Consider the following 16,643-nt stretch of genomic DNA (forward strand, 5'->3'; position numbering starts at 1 on the left):
TTAAAATATACTTGTAGAAATGTGTCCACCTGCCTACTGCTTGTGAGCTGAGAATGCCAACCAGCCACGGTGATGTCAGAGATATTTCTTCACACGTAATATAAAAATAACATAGCATTAAATACATTCCACAGATGATAATATACTGTACATAGAACACGATTTAATATTTTTCACAAGCTTTTCAACATCACCGTGGCTGGTTGAGATTCTAAGCTAACAATCAATAGGCAGGTGGACACATTTCTACAAGTATATTTTATATATAAGAGAGAGAGAGAGTTTATAAGATAAAAGTAGCAACATATAGACATATAAAATTAATAACAAAGTATTTAACCAGGAAAGGTACATTTAGACTACTCTGGTTTTCAAGTACGTCCTTTAATCGATGATAACAAAGTTAATGCCATAAACATTAGGCACACATAGAAAATGTAAAAATAAACATTTAGTATGAATTTAGTAGAAGTCATCAGTAGTTGATTGATACACTTTCAAAATCATTTAATTTTATATATTAATATATTTTTAAAATGTTAATATTTTAAAATAATTATTTTGAACTGAATTGATAACCTTATCTATATATATTGAAAAAAAGATGTATTAGTTATTTAAAAGCCACATCCCACCACACAGAGGATAAGGGAATGAGAGGGTTAGCAGCCACTGGCTACTCATTCTCTCTGTTTTCCAGTCCTCATCCATGTGGAATCAGGTGTGGGGGAAACAACTTTAGCTAAATGAAGCAGTTTGGGGGTATACAGGATGCCACTGCTGTCTCACTGCACAATTCTCTGCCATTTAGGAGCTGAATAATTTCTGTTTCTGTCCATGCAGCCCGAGCCACACCTCCCCTGGCCGTGACTCATTTTCAATCAGGACAGTGTGTTTACTTTATTTTTTTAATCTCCTGCCCTGTTAATTGAACTTTAATCACACACATGAGGCTCCTGCAAGCACTAGCATGCAATTAACCGACCAGGAGATAAGAGATTCTAAATTAAACACACTATGCAATAAAGAAAGCTTAAACATGTAGAACTCTCTTTACAAGAGGTAAGTAGGGAGGCTGTGTAACTCACATGCAGGTGTGGCTAGGACTTTAGATAAAAAAAAGTGATTTAACTGCTAAATGGCAGAGATTTGAGCAGTACGACTGCAAATGCATGAACTATACACCAAAACCACTTAATTGAGCTAAAACCTTTAACTGAAAGAAGCAATTGTTAGTGTAGGACTCAAAGATGTTTGCTTTAACTGGTCAGATGGGTTTACGCTTTAATGTCTGTTGAAGTGGTACTAAAAACCTCCAGTTATTTAAATGTGCACAGGGATTTGGGTTAGTGTGCAAGTAACCTTATCGTTTGTTGGGCACATAACAGATAAACGTAAAATGTTTAAAGTGAATAGGAGCTTTATCTATATAATCGTGTAATTTGTTTTAATATTCCAATTAGAAAACAAAACAAAATAAATATATATTTTTAAATGCCTCATACATACATGTAACGGGTTATTCACTAAATTGTTATTGAATTATATAATAATAATAAAAATGAATATCAAATTTAACTCTAGAGCAGTTGAACTGAAAGCATAGCTGACTTTCAGTTTGGATATCCTGAACTTAAATTTTAAATTCACTTTGAATCCTTACTTTGGTGAATAACCCTGGTAGTTTTTATATTAAATATATATTATATGTTGTTGTTTTAAAATCTACTAAAGGAACCGTTCGGTCACTATAGTAACTTCAGCAAAATGAATTGTTATGATGCCAGGAGGACCCTGACTGGCGCAAGAGTACAACATTAAGGTCTATGGAGGATCCCACAAGATCAATACAATGTTTGTCATTTATATTTTTAAATGCCCATGTGGATTGTTATATGTAGGTCAGGCTTTACAAAGATTTAAGGTAAGATTCTCTAAACATGATCTAAAGTCCACCAATCGGACTGGACTTACTAAAATACCTATACCAGCACAAATTAGTTCTCAATTGAAGTTTCAGATAATTGAGCTTATTCCTGGGACAATGGGGTGGGGTTTATTGTGGACGTAGAGATGTTATTTTTTTAATCAATATTTTAACATTTCCTGTTTTTCTGTTTTGTCTTTGCAGATATTAAACAGGTGATGGTGCTGGTTAACTCTTGCACCAGATTATGACGTAAGAAGTCCTGATTTCTGTCTATGTAAGTGGAGGGAACTTATATAATAATATTGATATCCGTGCGCTGTTTTTAATGAATTTCTTGGTATCGCTTATAGTTTATTATTTTGTTAGTAATGAAAAGTATTTATATCACTGTTTCTTATATTTTTTTCTTATATTCTTAGTAATTCGATTGGCATATCACATTATTATAAAACACAATAGCACACATTAGAACGTGCAACTTAAATTCATTTTTTTTTGCCTTCACTAAACACTTTAATATATGCTGATGTTTATATAGCACATGCACTTTACATCATTATTTTATGCATGTTTTTATTATTAATGCCTACTTACCTGTTATTATCTGCACTTTATGGAATTAATGTGAGTAATATCTCAAGTTAAAAACGGAGTTAAAAGTTAATATACATCTTATTTTGACTTATTTGGAAAGAAGGTATTTGGATATGTTATGTTTATAATTGGTATGTAACTGTAGACAATTTTATAACATGACAGGAGGCTTCGTATTTGCTTAAGACTTTCCTTACTTAAGCTTCACAGCAGCACTTTTTTACTTAGTAACAGGGTAACCAATCAGAAAAAAGATAACATGGTATAAAAGTCCCTCCCTGTGATGTCACTTCCTCTTTCTTTGCTGCTTCACACCAGTACAGGTCAGAGTGCCACTGTCTCCTACTTTCTGTGGGTTTCTGTGGTTTATTCTTTATTCTTTATTTTTACATATCTGTTTCTGTCATATTTTATCTATAATATTTTGTTTCTTATTCCTAAGGTGTTTGTTCCTACCTTATCTAATCTTCCCAAAGTTTTCTCTTAACTTATTCTCTTATTACTGTCTCCTTTTTCTATTAGCTCACTTTTAAACTGTCATTTGCAGTTCCGTTTATTTTTTGTGTATTTTATTTAATTTTCTACCTTCACTCAGTCCGGATTGCGGTCGGCATATTCTGCCCCGTTTTTTCCCAGGCTTTCTGGGCCATGGAGAACGCCTCCAGCGGCCCTGAGTGCGCACGGCAGCCATCTTGGATCTCGCGCACCTCCTCCATTCGATGGACAAAATCAAACTCCTCTTCGGTGTTTTACCCTTATTTCCCTAACCATCCAAAATTGTGTGTGGTATCGCTTCTCTCTCGTTATTTATTACTCACCTCCTCTCTCCGTTCAACCTCCTCCAGCCAACTATTGATCTCATACGTCCGACCACATAATCCGGTGTCAACCACAACCCTTGCCCAATGGGTTAGGTGGTTGCTCTCCCTGGCCGGGATTGAAGCTTTCTTCGGAGCTCACTCCATCAGGGGAGCGGCGGCATCGGGAGCATTCAACGCTGGAGCCTCACTTCGGGACATTCTTCACTCAGCAGACTGGTCCAGGGAACAGACGTTCCGCAACTTCTATTTTCGTCTGGCTGTGCACGCTTCCTTAGCCCTTCTAGGGGAGCGTTAAAACAGCAAATACGAAGCCTCCTGTCATGTTATAAAATTGTAGATTATGCTAGCTTTAGTGTACCTATAATCTTAATTTTATTAATGACAGGAGGCGAGTATTTCCCACCCATTCACTTTCGTCCCCCCCCCCCCCTAGGGTCACCTCTGTAGGTAAGTTCATCTAAGACAAGAGTAATACGCAATGTATTTCTACCATGGGGGGCTAAGGGTTACACTCTATGGGTGAATAGATTAACACTTTGTTGGAGGCGGGCTATAATATATGATTTCTAACTACTGGATGTCATAATTTTAGAAGTCCAATTCACGGATTAATCCTTGGTTTCGACTCTGCTCTCTCTTTTCAGCGTAAAGCCCCCTCAAGAGGACAAGTCTAGTTGCTGTTCCATCTCAAGCACCATCTCAACTCTCCAAGAAGACATGTTTATGTTCCTGTTCCCTCTCAAGCATCAACTTTCTCGTCTGGCATTCTGGATTTTTCATCCGGTCCATTTTCAGTTTCCTGTTCCTATTTGTTCGCAGCCAGAAAGAGGAAGTGACATCACAGGGAGGGACTTTTATACCATGTTATCTTTTTTCTAGTTGGTTACCCTGTTACTAAGTAAAAAAGTGCTGCTGTGAAGCTTAAGTAAAGAAAGTCTTAAGCAAATACTCGCCTCCTGTCATTAATACAATTAAGATTATAGGTACACTAAAGCTAGCATAATCTACAATTATACTGTGTGTAATTTAGTTTTTTTTATTTTAAGATCTCTCACTTGCCCGTGATCTGTTGCCATGACTACTGAGATGTTTATTTGTTTGTTAGGATGTCTCAAGTTATTAAGTGGTTATATGTAATTATGTTTTATCTATTAGTCCTTTATTATGGTGACGGTTATTCATTACAGCGCATGTATTTTCAAGTCGGTTATCATCCGACAGCACCCGAGTCTTGGATCTGATGTAATCTGAGGGCTATGTCATTTTACACATAGCGTCTTATGTCATTACGCATTATGGCATGGTTTGCTGTCGATAACCCAGGCCCCTGGGTGCGGGTAATTGGGAAAGCATAATAAGGTATTTTTTTTTCATTATAGTTTGATTATTATGCTTATTATGATTGTTGTAACAAAAATAAAATCTCCAGGCACTCAGGGTGTTCAAGCCACAGGCAGATTTCATGGTACAAAAAAGAACAGCAACATTTTGACCTGCCAAAAGGTCTTTGTCAAGCTTGACAAAGACCTCTTGGCAAGTTGAAACGTTGCTGCTCTTTTTTTGTACCATTAAATCTGCCTGCGGCTTGAACGCCCTGAGTGCCTGGAGATTTTATTTTTGTTGCCTTATCGTTGTGGGATTGCTGGACTTGTTCCAGTGCACTGAGTGCTCGCTGGTATTGAGTGCGACTCCTATCTACATCTTTGTAATTGCAATTGTTGTATCTTAAAATACTGCACTAGTTCACTGAGGTGTTAACTTGATAAAAACCTCAGTATGTGGTTGAAACGTTGCTGCTTGTAATATGCACTAATTTAAAACTGATTATGCCCCCGAGTGCCTTTTGTTCTTTGGGCTGTCCTAGAGAGGTATGCCAACCCCGGGTTGGATTTGTACTCTGTGGTTATAATAAGTGTGCAGATTCCTATTTTCTGGATAAAACGGCTTCTTGATTTGGCTGCACTTAACGCTATGGGTCACATTATATCATCACTATAGGTCATTGCTGCACAGGTTCAACAATCGGATCACTGAAAAAACACATCTGCAGCACAAGAGGTGTATCTCTTTATACAATAAAAAGTAATTTCACATCTAGAGGAGGATCTTTCAATTCAAATCATAAAAGACCAATGCTATTGGGGGTTAAATATAAAAGCTTTGGATTCACGTTTGTGCCAGTTTTGTGAACACTGTTATTCCATCCTTTATATATTGGTGCCATTCCCACCTCCCCTACTAATTCACTAGTGTGCCAAAGTAATCTTTTTCTGCCAGGTTTCATTCCTGTTTGGGATTTTTTGCTCTTTTTTTTCCCCCTGACAATTTTAGCATTGATAACATTCACAAAGTAAGACACATAACAGTATAATTATATATATAATATATTATATAGTATAATGAAAACAAAAACTATTTAAAGGTTTTTATTAGTGATCACCCGCCATACACACAACACACTTCAGTCTCAGACAAAAACGCAAACATGCTCACAGAGACATACATTCTCACACACAAGGATACTCTCTGTCAGACACACTCTCAGGCACATACACGGGTAAACTGTGCATCAATGTGTATATGTGACACTTTTTTGTTAGTGGGGCCTCATGTTTGAGTTTCGCCTAAGGCCTCATAAAGTCTAGAGCCGCCTCTGTTGCACGTTATCAACTGTGTATTTATATCAGCAGCTCCACCACTAGTTATAAATTAAGTGTGAGTCGCCCCATGAGATGAGACTAGTGAATAACATAATACATGAACGGTTAAGGTAAAGGCATGTTAGGAACTACGACAATAAACTCTTTAGGAGGTGAAATAATGACATGTTTAAACGCTTGCTACTTTACGATTAGTTAATGTGCAGAGAGCAGTTCATGTGATCAAAGGCATGGTGTGGAGGATCGGCTATAGTGGGACATGCTTGGCAGGCTGCTGTTTACTGCTTGTGCTCATCCGATCCCTTCTGGGCGCCAGGTGCAGACCCTGGGAGTCCCTGATACCTGGAACAACAAAGGCACGTCTCTGGCTGAGTGCCGGGTTCGCGGCTTGAGGTGGTGGAAGCTTGTTTTGTCAGGTGGTCGGATCTGTCCCGGTGGTGCTTCACGTCTGGTGCGGGATTGTGGTGGTTTAAGGTGGAGGTGAGTGCTTGACGTGGGGCAGGCTCTGCATTTCTGTTTGTGCCTCCGGTCCCGTCTTCGACGCCTTTTGCGTTGGTGGATTTTAATGGGGTCTGCTTCGCTTAGCTGTGGTGGAGCTTGTTGGGGCTGTGGTGGAGTTTGTTGGGGCTTCCTGCTTGTTATTTGTTTCCAAAATTGATTAAAGAGTCTGTCCAGCTTAGACTCAATATCCTGCCATGCTTTGCTGGTACCAGGAGGACACGCGGTTGCTGCCATATTGGGAGAGTCGCAGATGAGTATGTCAGCCTGGGCGGCTGTGCTCTGTGCGTCCATTAGCTCCAGACAGCCTCTCAGGGGTGGACCGGGACAACCCCCACCGGTCCAAGGGGGTGGTGGTAATGGAGCTCCTGCCGGGAAGTAGCTGCTCCTGGGCATCCCAAGATCGGGAGATCGGCCGCCTCTCCCGCCCGGTGAGCACCAGGCCACACTTGCCACGCGGAGGTAAGTAAGACTCTGTCGAGTTGGTGACCGCTATTAAGCATGTCGGGTCGGTCAGGTAGGAGCAACATTGCTGGGTCATCCCCTTCTGGGGTGAAATTCGTTTGTTGATAGCTGCTTAAAGTTAGATATTGAGGGAGCTCACACGAAGTGCGTCTTTCCTCACAGCGTATACTGTGCCCACTTGCCCAGTGTCACCTCTCATATCTGGTGTCACAATAGCTTACATTTAAAAAAAAAAAACACAACTTTTTTGACTGTAATATAATAGCAGTCAGTTTCCTTCACACGTGTGCGTTTCAGGGCCTGCCAGGGCACAGTGTCACACCAGTGCAACTCATATCTGGTATAACAGTAGTGTACATTTAAAAAAAAAAAACTAGAAATTTGACTGTGAAATAATAGCAGTCAGTTTCCTTCACACGTGTGCGTTTCAGGGCCTGCCAGGGCACAGTGTCACACCAGTGCAACTCATATCTGGTGTAACAGTAGTGTACATTTAAAAAAAAAATACAGGGGGCTTGTTGTCACCTTTCGGGGACCATTGGTGTTGTACGTGGCTGGGTGGAGGAAGAAACCTTCAATGACATCAGTGAGGACAAGGAACGGGACATGGCTAGCTTGGTATCCAACCTTGTGCAAATGGGGAGTTTGCGGTTGTGCAAATGGACTGTTTGCGGTTGTTTGCGGTGCGTTAAACGGGGAGTTTGGTCTGTCACTGTGAAGCGGGCGTAACCCTTACACTACCTGATCGATACAACATCATACCTGATGTTTTAAAGCACGTTATTCCAAACAATTTAGGAATGTTAGGTGATTTATGCCCTTTATGGATTAAAAACAGACTCTGCGGGGGGCGGAGCCAAGCAGGCAACCTGACTAGACGCACACTACAAGAGCTCCTACCGTGATGGCCCAAACTCGACAGATAACCCGAGGAAAATCGCAGGGATGCCGCCACAAATCAGCCTATCGGCTAGAGGAGGCACCCTGGAATGTGCCGATACCAGACTCGGCACCAATCCTGACCGGGAACCGCGGCACAAGAATGAGGCCTAGCGGAGGCATGGGGGAAGGACGGCCGCCTTCCCGCCTGATGCTGCACGCAACAAGCGAGTGCAAATCATGTACCCCCCCCCCCTGTGGACCGGTGGGGGATATCCCGGTCCCCGCCGGACGGAGTGTCCCGAAACCAGCACCAAGCAACGGGCACAAAGGCCTCCAGAAGACACGCGGTGACGGGAACACCCAAGATGGCGGTACACCATCATTCAACGACATCCGACAAGCACCAAAAGCACCCGGGTGCAATGCACACCAGGGAACAAGCAAGTGACTCCATTACTCTTATTTTTGACCGCTTCTGGGCCACGCTAGAAGCACGCTTATGGGCTGAAGTGCCATGCCGAATCTCCTATACCACGTCCAGAGCCGACGGCAGACGGGTGAGTGAGGGTCTGCTTCAGGGCAACACCACAACCCAAGCATCCGACTCCCACGTTTTAAGCCCTCCCGGGCTGAGAGCAACACGGGGCAAGCCCCAGAGGTGCCGGCCACACAAGCGGGGAACAGCCAAGCGAACTCCCAAGCGACCTGCCAAGACCCCTCGCACCATCCCGCAAGGGTCGAACCTGGACCACAATGGTCTCCAGGCTCGTGGCCTACAAGCACCAGCCCTCATGCAACCCCGGGGCAGAAGGGGACTCCCGCCCCTGAAACGTCGCGGCTCCACGCAGACGAAACAGCACTTAAGCATGCGACCCACATCAGGGAGACAACGGACGACCGGCACTCACAAGGCCCGCGGCAGTGGAGTCCACATCCCAGCTTACGCTACGAAAGAGAAGTCCCCAGCACACCATGTCGGTACAGGCAACAGCCAGCAAAGACCTAATCAGCAGGGGTGTCCAGATCTCTCCACACTGTATCTGACAGCAATGGCCCCGATCAAGGACCGACGCCTGACATGGACCAGCGACAGAGTGAGAGGTGACACTAGGTTGACAAATGCAAAGGACTACCTATTGAAACATAACAGTGGCATCGGATGACGGTTTGCAGACCCACCGCTACGGCCACTAGCCGTGCAGCGCAGGACTAATTGCCCAGTGCACCACCCATCCCCTTATAAATAATTTGATACACTCGTTTAATTTAGCTGTTTTAAAATATATGTCTGTTCAACATAGGCAGGTCTTAGCGATGTTCTATACTATATCTACTGTCTTTCAGCTTGATAATGCATAGTTCGACTATTTTGCTCAATATCTCCTTTGCTTAGGCAGCACTCAGCAAATACTTGATTAAACAGCCGGAGTTAGACAAGTTGCATGCCCCACTCGATCATATGTTTTACTCCCTCTTACGTTACTGATGAGGTGCCTAAATGCCCTATTCATATACGCTCCCACACATACAGCCTATGGCACCATCTACAGGTGACCCGCCATCAGGGCCGGATTAAGAGCCCAGTGGGCCTGGTGCTGACAATTATGATGGGCCTAATTACGGAATCTTATTGACCAAAAACACTAAAACAGTCATACCTCCCAAAAAGGGGGCATGTCTGTCCAAAAAATTTGAAGGACAGCCTGGCATGAATGCATGTCAGGCTGCCCGCCAACCCTGCAGGCTGTCCAACTAAGGGCATACTATGCAGGCAGCACCCTGAGCTTGACATAAATGCGTCTAATGATGCGCTCACTCGATGCTTTCTAAGGACTGTCCCCTAGCATTCACATGTCCACTTGTCTCCTTACCTTCTTACTAGCAGGCAGAAGTTCCTGATATATAGTCCGAGAAAGAGAAAAGGTGTATGTAGTGAGTGTAGAAGAAAGGGGACATGCCACAGTGCTAGAGAGACCAGCGTCTGCATTACCTAAACTAATTTTATTGTCAGCCAGTCCACACAAGTTTTGTTCCCATACATCCCTCTTAAGCTTCCAAACTTAAAGGGACACTATAGTCACCATAACAACTACAGCTTATTGTATTTGTTCTGGTAAGTAGAATCGTTCCATTCAGGCCTTTTGCAGTAAACACTGTCTTTTCAGAGAAAATAACTCCACTGGCCACTCCTTAGATGGCTTCTAGAGGTGCTTCCTGGGGCAGTACTGCCTAGTGTGCAGCACTGCCATTCAGTGTCTCCACCCTCTGCATGCAGACACTGAACCGTCCTCATACAGATACATTGATTCAATTTATCTTTATGAGGAGATGCTGATTGGCCAGGGCTATGTTGGACTTGTGCTGGCTCTGCCCTGATCTGCCTAGTTGACAGTCTCAGCCAATCCTATGGGGAAGTATTGTAATTTGCTCAGACCACCACTTCTGATGAGGTCAGCAGACAGTCAGTTCAGAGGCAGAGCCAGCAGCTGCAGACTTGAATACAAGTTACATTTTACTATACTTAGGGAGTACTTGCCACCTTTTCTTGGAAAAAAAATACCAGCCTTAATCATTTGTATAATCACAAGGAGTGACATCAGAGAAAATTCTGTAAAATCACCAACAAACTACTCACAGTTTGATTCTGCTGTATAGATGGATTGCCCCCAGTGTCTCAGTCTCGCAAGTCACTCAGTGTCCATATGTATCACAGTGTCAGTGTCCCCATGTCGCCCAGTCCCCTAGTCTCCCAGTGTCTCAGTGTCCCCATTTCTCCCAGTGTCCCAATGTCTCTGTGTCCCCATGTCACTAGGATACTGGGGACACTGAGAGACCTGGGGACACTGAGACATTTAGGGAAACTGGGAGAAATGGGGACACTGAGACACTAGGGACACAGACACTGGGAGACATGGGGACACTGAAACATTTGTGGACACTAAGACACTAGGGACACAGAGACATGGGAACACAGACACTGGGAGACTAGGGGACACTGGGAGACTAGGGGACACTGGGAGACTAGGGGACACTGGGAGACTAGGGGACACTGGCTGGGAGACAGACACTTGGGGACACTGGGAGAAATGGGGACAGTTGTGGACATAGACATGGGGACATATAGGGACACATGGGGACACTAGGCACACTGAGACACTATGAACACAGACACTGGGAGACATGGGGACACTGAAACATTTAGGGACACTAAGACACTAGGGACACAGAGACATGGGGACACCGGGAGACTAGGGGACACTGGCTGGGAGACTGACACTTGGGGACACTGGGAGACATGGGGACAGTTGTGGACATAGACATGGGGACATATAGGGACACATGGGGACACTAGGCACACTGAGAGACATGGGACACAGACACTGGGAGACTTGGGGGCACTGAAACTAGCGACACTGGATGGGGGACATTGGGAGAAATGGGGACATAGTGTCTCCGTGTCCCAATGTCCCTATGTCTCACAGCATCCCCATGTGTCTCAGCATCCCCATGTGTCCAAGTGTCTCAGTGTTTCCAGGTCTCCCAGTGTCTGTGTCCCCATGTGTCCTAGTGTATCAGTGTCCCCTAGTGTCTGTGTCCCCTAATGTCCCCTAGTGTCTCAGTGTAGGGGACACTGAGACACTAGGGGACACAGACACTAGAGGACACTGATACACTAGGACACATGGGGACACAGACACTGTGTCTCAGTGTCCCCTAGTGTCTCAGTGTCCCCTAGTGTCTCAGTGTCCCCCTAGTGTCTCAGTGTTCCCCTAGTGTCTCAGTGTCCCCCTAGTGTCTCAGTGTCCCCTAGTGTCTCAGTGTCCCCTAGTGTCTCAGTGTCCCCTAGTGTCCCTGCTGCCTTTCCCCCCATCCCTCACTTACCTGAGCTGTAGAGCTGCTGTCTGGACTCTGTGCTGTGTTGCTGCTCCCCCGCGGATCAGTGAGTAGTAGAGAGAGGCAGGGATATGCTGTAACTTCCTATCCCTGCCTCTCTCCAGTGACAGTGACCCCTACTGGCCGGTGTTGGTATTGCAGAGTAATCTCCATTTATTCTGAGAGAAATACCTGCATTTGTATTGCCGGTATTACTGCAATACTGGCACGACCAGACAGCCTCAAATACCAGTCAGGTGGCAAACCAGTAAAATACCAGTCAGGTGGCAAACCTAACAGTAGTGTGTAAAAAAAAAAAAAAAAAAAAATTTTTTTTTTTTTTTTTTTTAAATGGGCCTATTCCATGGGCCTGGGCCTGGAGCTGCAGCTCCATCAGCCCCTATGTTAATCCGGCCCTGCCCGCCATATAGTTTTGTTTACTTTCACACGTTAATCTGGAGTGCCCAGCATATCTCCACAGGCTCATAGCCTGTATTACCCCCCTGCTCAACACATCTTGATATTTAAGCGACATAACATTAAAATTGTGCATGTTCCCACAAACGTCAAGCTACTATAAAACTAAAAAATTGTGCTTATATACGTCAAAATACGTTAGAGTTTTTTAACAGGGTGACCGATATAATGTTTCATCGTACTCTTAATGCTCTCAATGTACTTACTTTAATGCAAAAAATGTGCCGTGTATCTACTGCCATGTCTTTGTATCAGTTATGTTTGAAAATTATGCACTTGCACCCGCTGTCATGGCGGTACAAGCGCTGCTGTTATATCTTGCACTACAAAAATAAAGAATTATAAAAAAAAAAAAACAGACTCTGCATCAACTATGTAATTTTCCATGGGAGTTTTGCCTTGGATCCCCCTCCGGCATGCCACAGTCCAGGTGTTAGTCCCTTTGAAACAACTTTTCCATCACTATTGTGGCCAGAAAGAGTCCCTGTGGGTTTTAAAATTCGCCTGCCTATTGAAGTCTATGGCGGCTCCACCGGTTCGCCCGTTCGCGAACATTTGCGGAAGTTCGCGTTCGCTGTTCGCGAACGGAAAATTTTACGTTCGCGACATCACTAGTTTTTATACATTATAAAAAAATAATGTGAAATCTGCTTACTTGTTACAGAAAAAACGCCACTTTAATAGTGGCAAAAAAAAGTTTTGTATCTTGTTTTTATACATTGGGAATTTGTGAACCGAAAAAAATACACAAAATAGCAACCCAATATGGAACAGAAAGAAAAAACAACCCAGAAATGTTGCAGGGTAAGGGAATAAATAGGTGCAAATAGTAAAAGTGCCAAAAAGTGAACACAACACTTTCTATACATAACCCCAGTATCTCAGATTGTTGCAGAGAATGCTTCCTAGAATTTCACATTTGGACTTCCTCCACTTTGACGTGCCATGGCAAGGTTTTCTCTGCAATGTCACAATACGTCAACTTGCACTGGACCCCTAGAATGGCAATTATTTGTAGAGCAATCAGTTAAGTTTTTGGTCACGCTCAGTGAGTGTCTTATTTAGACCTGTGCATTAGGACGATTCAGCGTTTTGTCCAAAATTCTGAACTCTGAAGCGGCCAATGGACGTATGATGAAACAAATGAAAGGGCCAATGGATGAGCTGTTTCATTTGTTTCATGACAAAAAAAATCAACTCTTTTTGCTTGCTGGCAGCGCTAGCAGCTGTCGAGCAAATAGTTAAAAATAAAAATAAAAACTTTCGGCAGCACACAAATGTTAATTGTATGGTGGCTGGCAAGTGTTTGCTAGCCAGCTGCCTCATTAAAATATAAAACAAAACATTTAAAAAATCTACAGGGGTCAATATGACCCCAATTTGAAAACGTAAGGTATAAAACCTCACTTATGCCCCCACCCACCATGCCACAAGCAATGGCATGTCAACTAAACAGTGAGTAGCACAATAGTAAAAATACTACCAAACTCCTTCATCCTAATAATAGGATGCAAAACCTGCAAAAAATCATGCTTACCTTGATAATTCAAGTCTTATTTTTTTTCACAATCCTTCTTTCTTTAGCCCCCAAAAAGGCTAAACAAACACATAATACCCAATGGTTCTATTAAAAAAATAGGCCATAAAAAAGTGACGCCAAAAACAAAAAATCAGAGTGAGTCCTGCGTTCCGCATAGAATCAGCTTTCAGGGCAGACAAATCCTTTGCATGCTTTGAAGGCTCAGCTAATTGGTCCACCCCTGCGGATTATTAAATAGCCCCTTCCTGCCGCCCATTGGTGGCTGCTGGGGGTAGGGGAGGACAATGGCACGCCAATCTCACCCCCCCCCCCCCCCCAAAGCGCCCATAAAAAATGTTTTAAGCCACTCCAACGATTAATCATGGGGGCACGGTTGGCCTGTCCTAGTTACCCCTAGATATTTTACAGGTCCCATCATTATCCCTTATTGAAGTTGCTATTTTATCAAATTAAATTATGTCCAATTGACATGCCCCCACTCAAAGCAGGGCAAGTGGGTACCCAATGGATATTTTATACCTCCATTATATTAATATGGGGGATATTGCTGTAACATGATTAATCCACACGACAGTGAGTGGTTTTGGCTTGTCCAAATAGTTTATGAAACAATTGCATGATAGAAATGCTATATGGATCAAATTGGTTTGTCTGAACCAAAAATTAGTTTTTGGACAAATTAATTCAAACGTCTCTAGACTTATTTGTTTTGGCTATTCATCCACTCTGTACTGTAACAAAAACAATACACAAAGTGATCCTTGATGTAGCAAATACATAATTTGACACCTGCATCTGCAACAGCACATCCTTCCCGATGTGTAAACGTGGAACCAAATTGCAGTATTATTTTCAGCTTTGCCAAATTTTATTTACAAACATGTTTGAGAGGTCCACTCAGAATTCATATTGCATTCAAACTGAACATTTTTAACAAACACTGGGAAAATAGGAACTTTTTATCTAAAATAAAGCTGTGCACTTTGCTTGTAATTAATAGATAGATTAATAAAAAATAATAATAATAATCATAAAACTAAGAAGATGTGATGCTAATGTCAGTCAGTTTCTCAGTTTATATGAAGTGGAAAAACAGCTCACAAAATCTGTGATTTACTATATAAACTGAGATTAGCAAGGTTTTCTAATTAGCTGGAGTATTTAAAGTTGGTCAGTCTAAGAGTCTGTGAAAGTCTGTGAGATGCAGTTCATCCACACTACAACTATACAATATGTTCAAGGATCCAACAGGGGCTTAGTGGATGAGATTTCCTTTTTTTAATCTCCTTGCATCAAAAGATACTTGATCCCGCCTCACCACCCTCTTAATAGAGTACAGAACAGCTAACATTTACAGCATAACTTAACTTCTCTGAAAGGGGCACATTATACACCATATGCCACAAACTTTAGATGCCTTTACTTCCACCCAGGTTGTAAATACTAAGTTCTCCCACATACTGTGTTAGAAGAAGTAAGTCTTGGATCATGAACCTCAAGTCTTCACAAGTTGGGTCTTGCAGTAAGCAGGATGCCATGAGCCGGCCTAATCTTATAATAATCACAATTGGCAATTAGCACACTCTAACCAGCTGTCGGGCAGCAGACCGCAAAGAGTGACTCTTCTATTTAAACCAACAGGAGAGCAGCGGGTGTACAATTTCCTAAAGATGCTCTTTCCAACTGGGAATTAAATCACACAAAGAAGTCCCCAATATTATCACATCTGCAGCAAAAAGAGCAAGACTGCAGCACACAGTGCAATGAATGACTGATGTGACTGATTTAACTCTTGTAATATAATCACTTTTTATAATATTAGATATTGTGTGTGTGTATATATATATATATATATATATGATGATTTACAATAATACTTGTTAAATATATTTTAAGTCTACAAGCAAAAATAAATGCGTGTATGAATTATTCATATTAAATGTATTGTCCGACAGAGTGACTTTCTACAAATAATCCATCTGGTCAGGACTCAGGACTGCTTCATAATAATAATTAAACATTGCAGTCATATCACACTACTTGAAATAAAGACTGTCAAAAAAAAAAACACAACATGAAATGTTGGAAAAATAGTATTGAATTAGTCTGCATATTTATTAATCTGATTTTGCTTTGTGGTAAATTAATTGTCAATTTGCTTGCTCAAGTCATATTAGATAATGACAATCTCTGCTTCTATACAATGTCATCTATATTCATTAAGGATCACTCTAGTAACCCTAACACAATTCCTGATCAATACATGTGGCGTTCATTGCAGAACGGAATAAGCCTCCAGTTGGCAGCACTGTAAGAGACGTGTATGATGCATTGCAAAGCACCTATAGGCACCCAATAGAACTGTGATCCCCAAATCTTTAAGGAATATGTATAATTGTGTCAATAACAATATTTTATATATCAAGGAGCAATGCCTTATTTTGCATAGTCTTAGCAATATTGCGTATCTGGCTAAGGAACAGCTCCACCTTCTTTTCACTAGGGGCATTTTATCATATACCCTGAGGTTAGCTCCAGAATACTTATTTTAAACCCAAGTGCCTTGTAAGTAAGAGAGCTAAAAGTGTCCAGACTTACATTTTCATTTGTTATATCACTGCCTACCCGATTCTCTCCATTTGTTCAACTCTTTCATTCTTGCATCTCACTCCCTATCCATAAACGTTCCATGTCCCCTTTGTATGAAGCTATTTTTCCCCCCTTACATGAGCTCGCCACAACCCTGTTCACGCCATTATACACTTTCTATATACTATACCCTACGCTGTATTGGCTCACTCCACTCATTTTATATTTTAGTTTCTCCCACACCCTCTTTTTCTCCATTTAATCCCCTCTTACTATTAATCTCGCAGTCTGCAGCTATTGGTTTTCAACAGTCA

At 42.2% G+C, this 16,643-nt stretch overlaps 1 protein-coding gene across 1 annotated transcript in view; it reads right to left on the reverse strand.

Annotated features, from left to right (window-relative positions):
- TTC29 (tetratricopeptide repeat domain 29) overlaps positions 1-16,643 on the reverse strand; it is a 353,701-nt gene that overhangs the window by 96,074 nt on the left and 240,984 nt on the right. The gene's annotated exons all lie outside the window — the stretch shown is intronic.

This window comes from Pelobates fuscus, chromosome 6 (assembly GCF_036172605.1).
Source record: "Pelobates fuscus isolate aPelFus1 chromosome 6, aPelFus1.pri, whole genome shotgun sequence".
Taxonomy (NCBI): domain Eukaryota; kingdom Metazoa; phylum Chordata; class Amphibia; order Anura; family Pelobatidae; genus Pelobates; species Pelobates fuscus.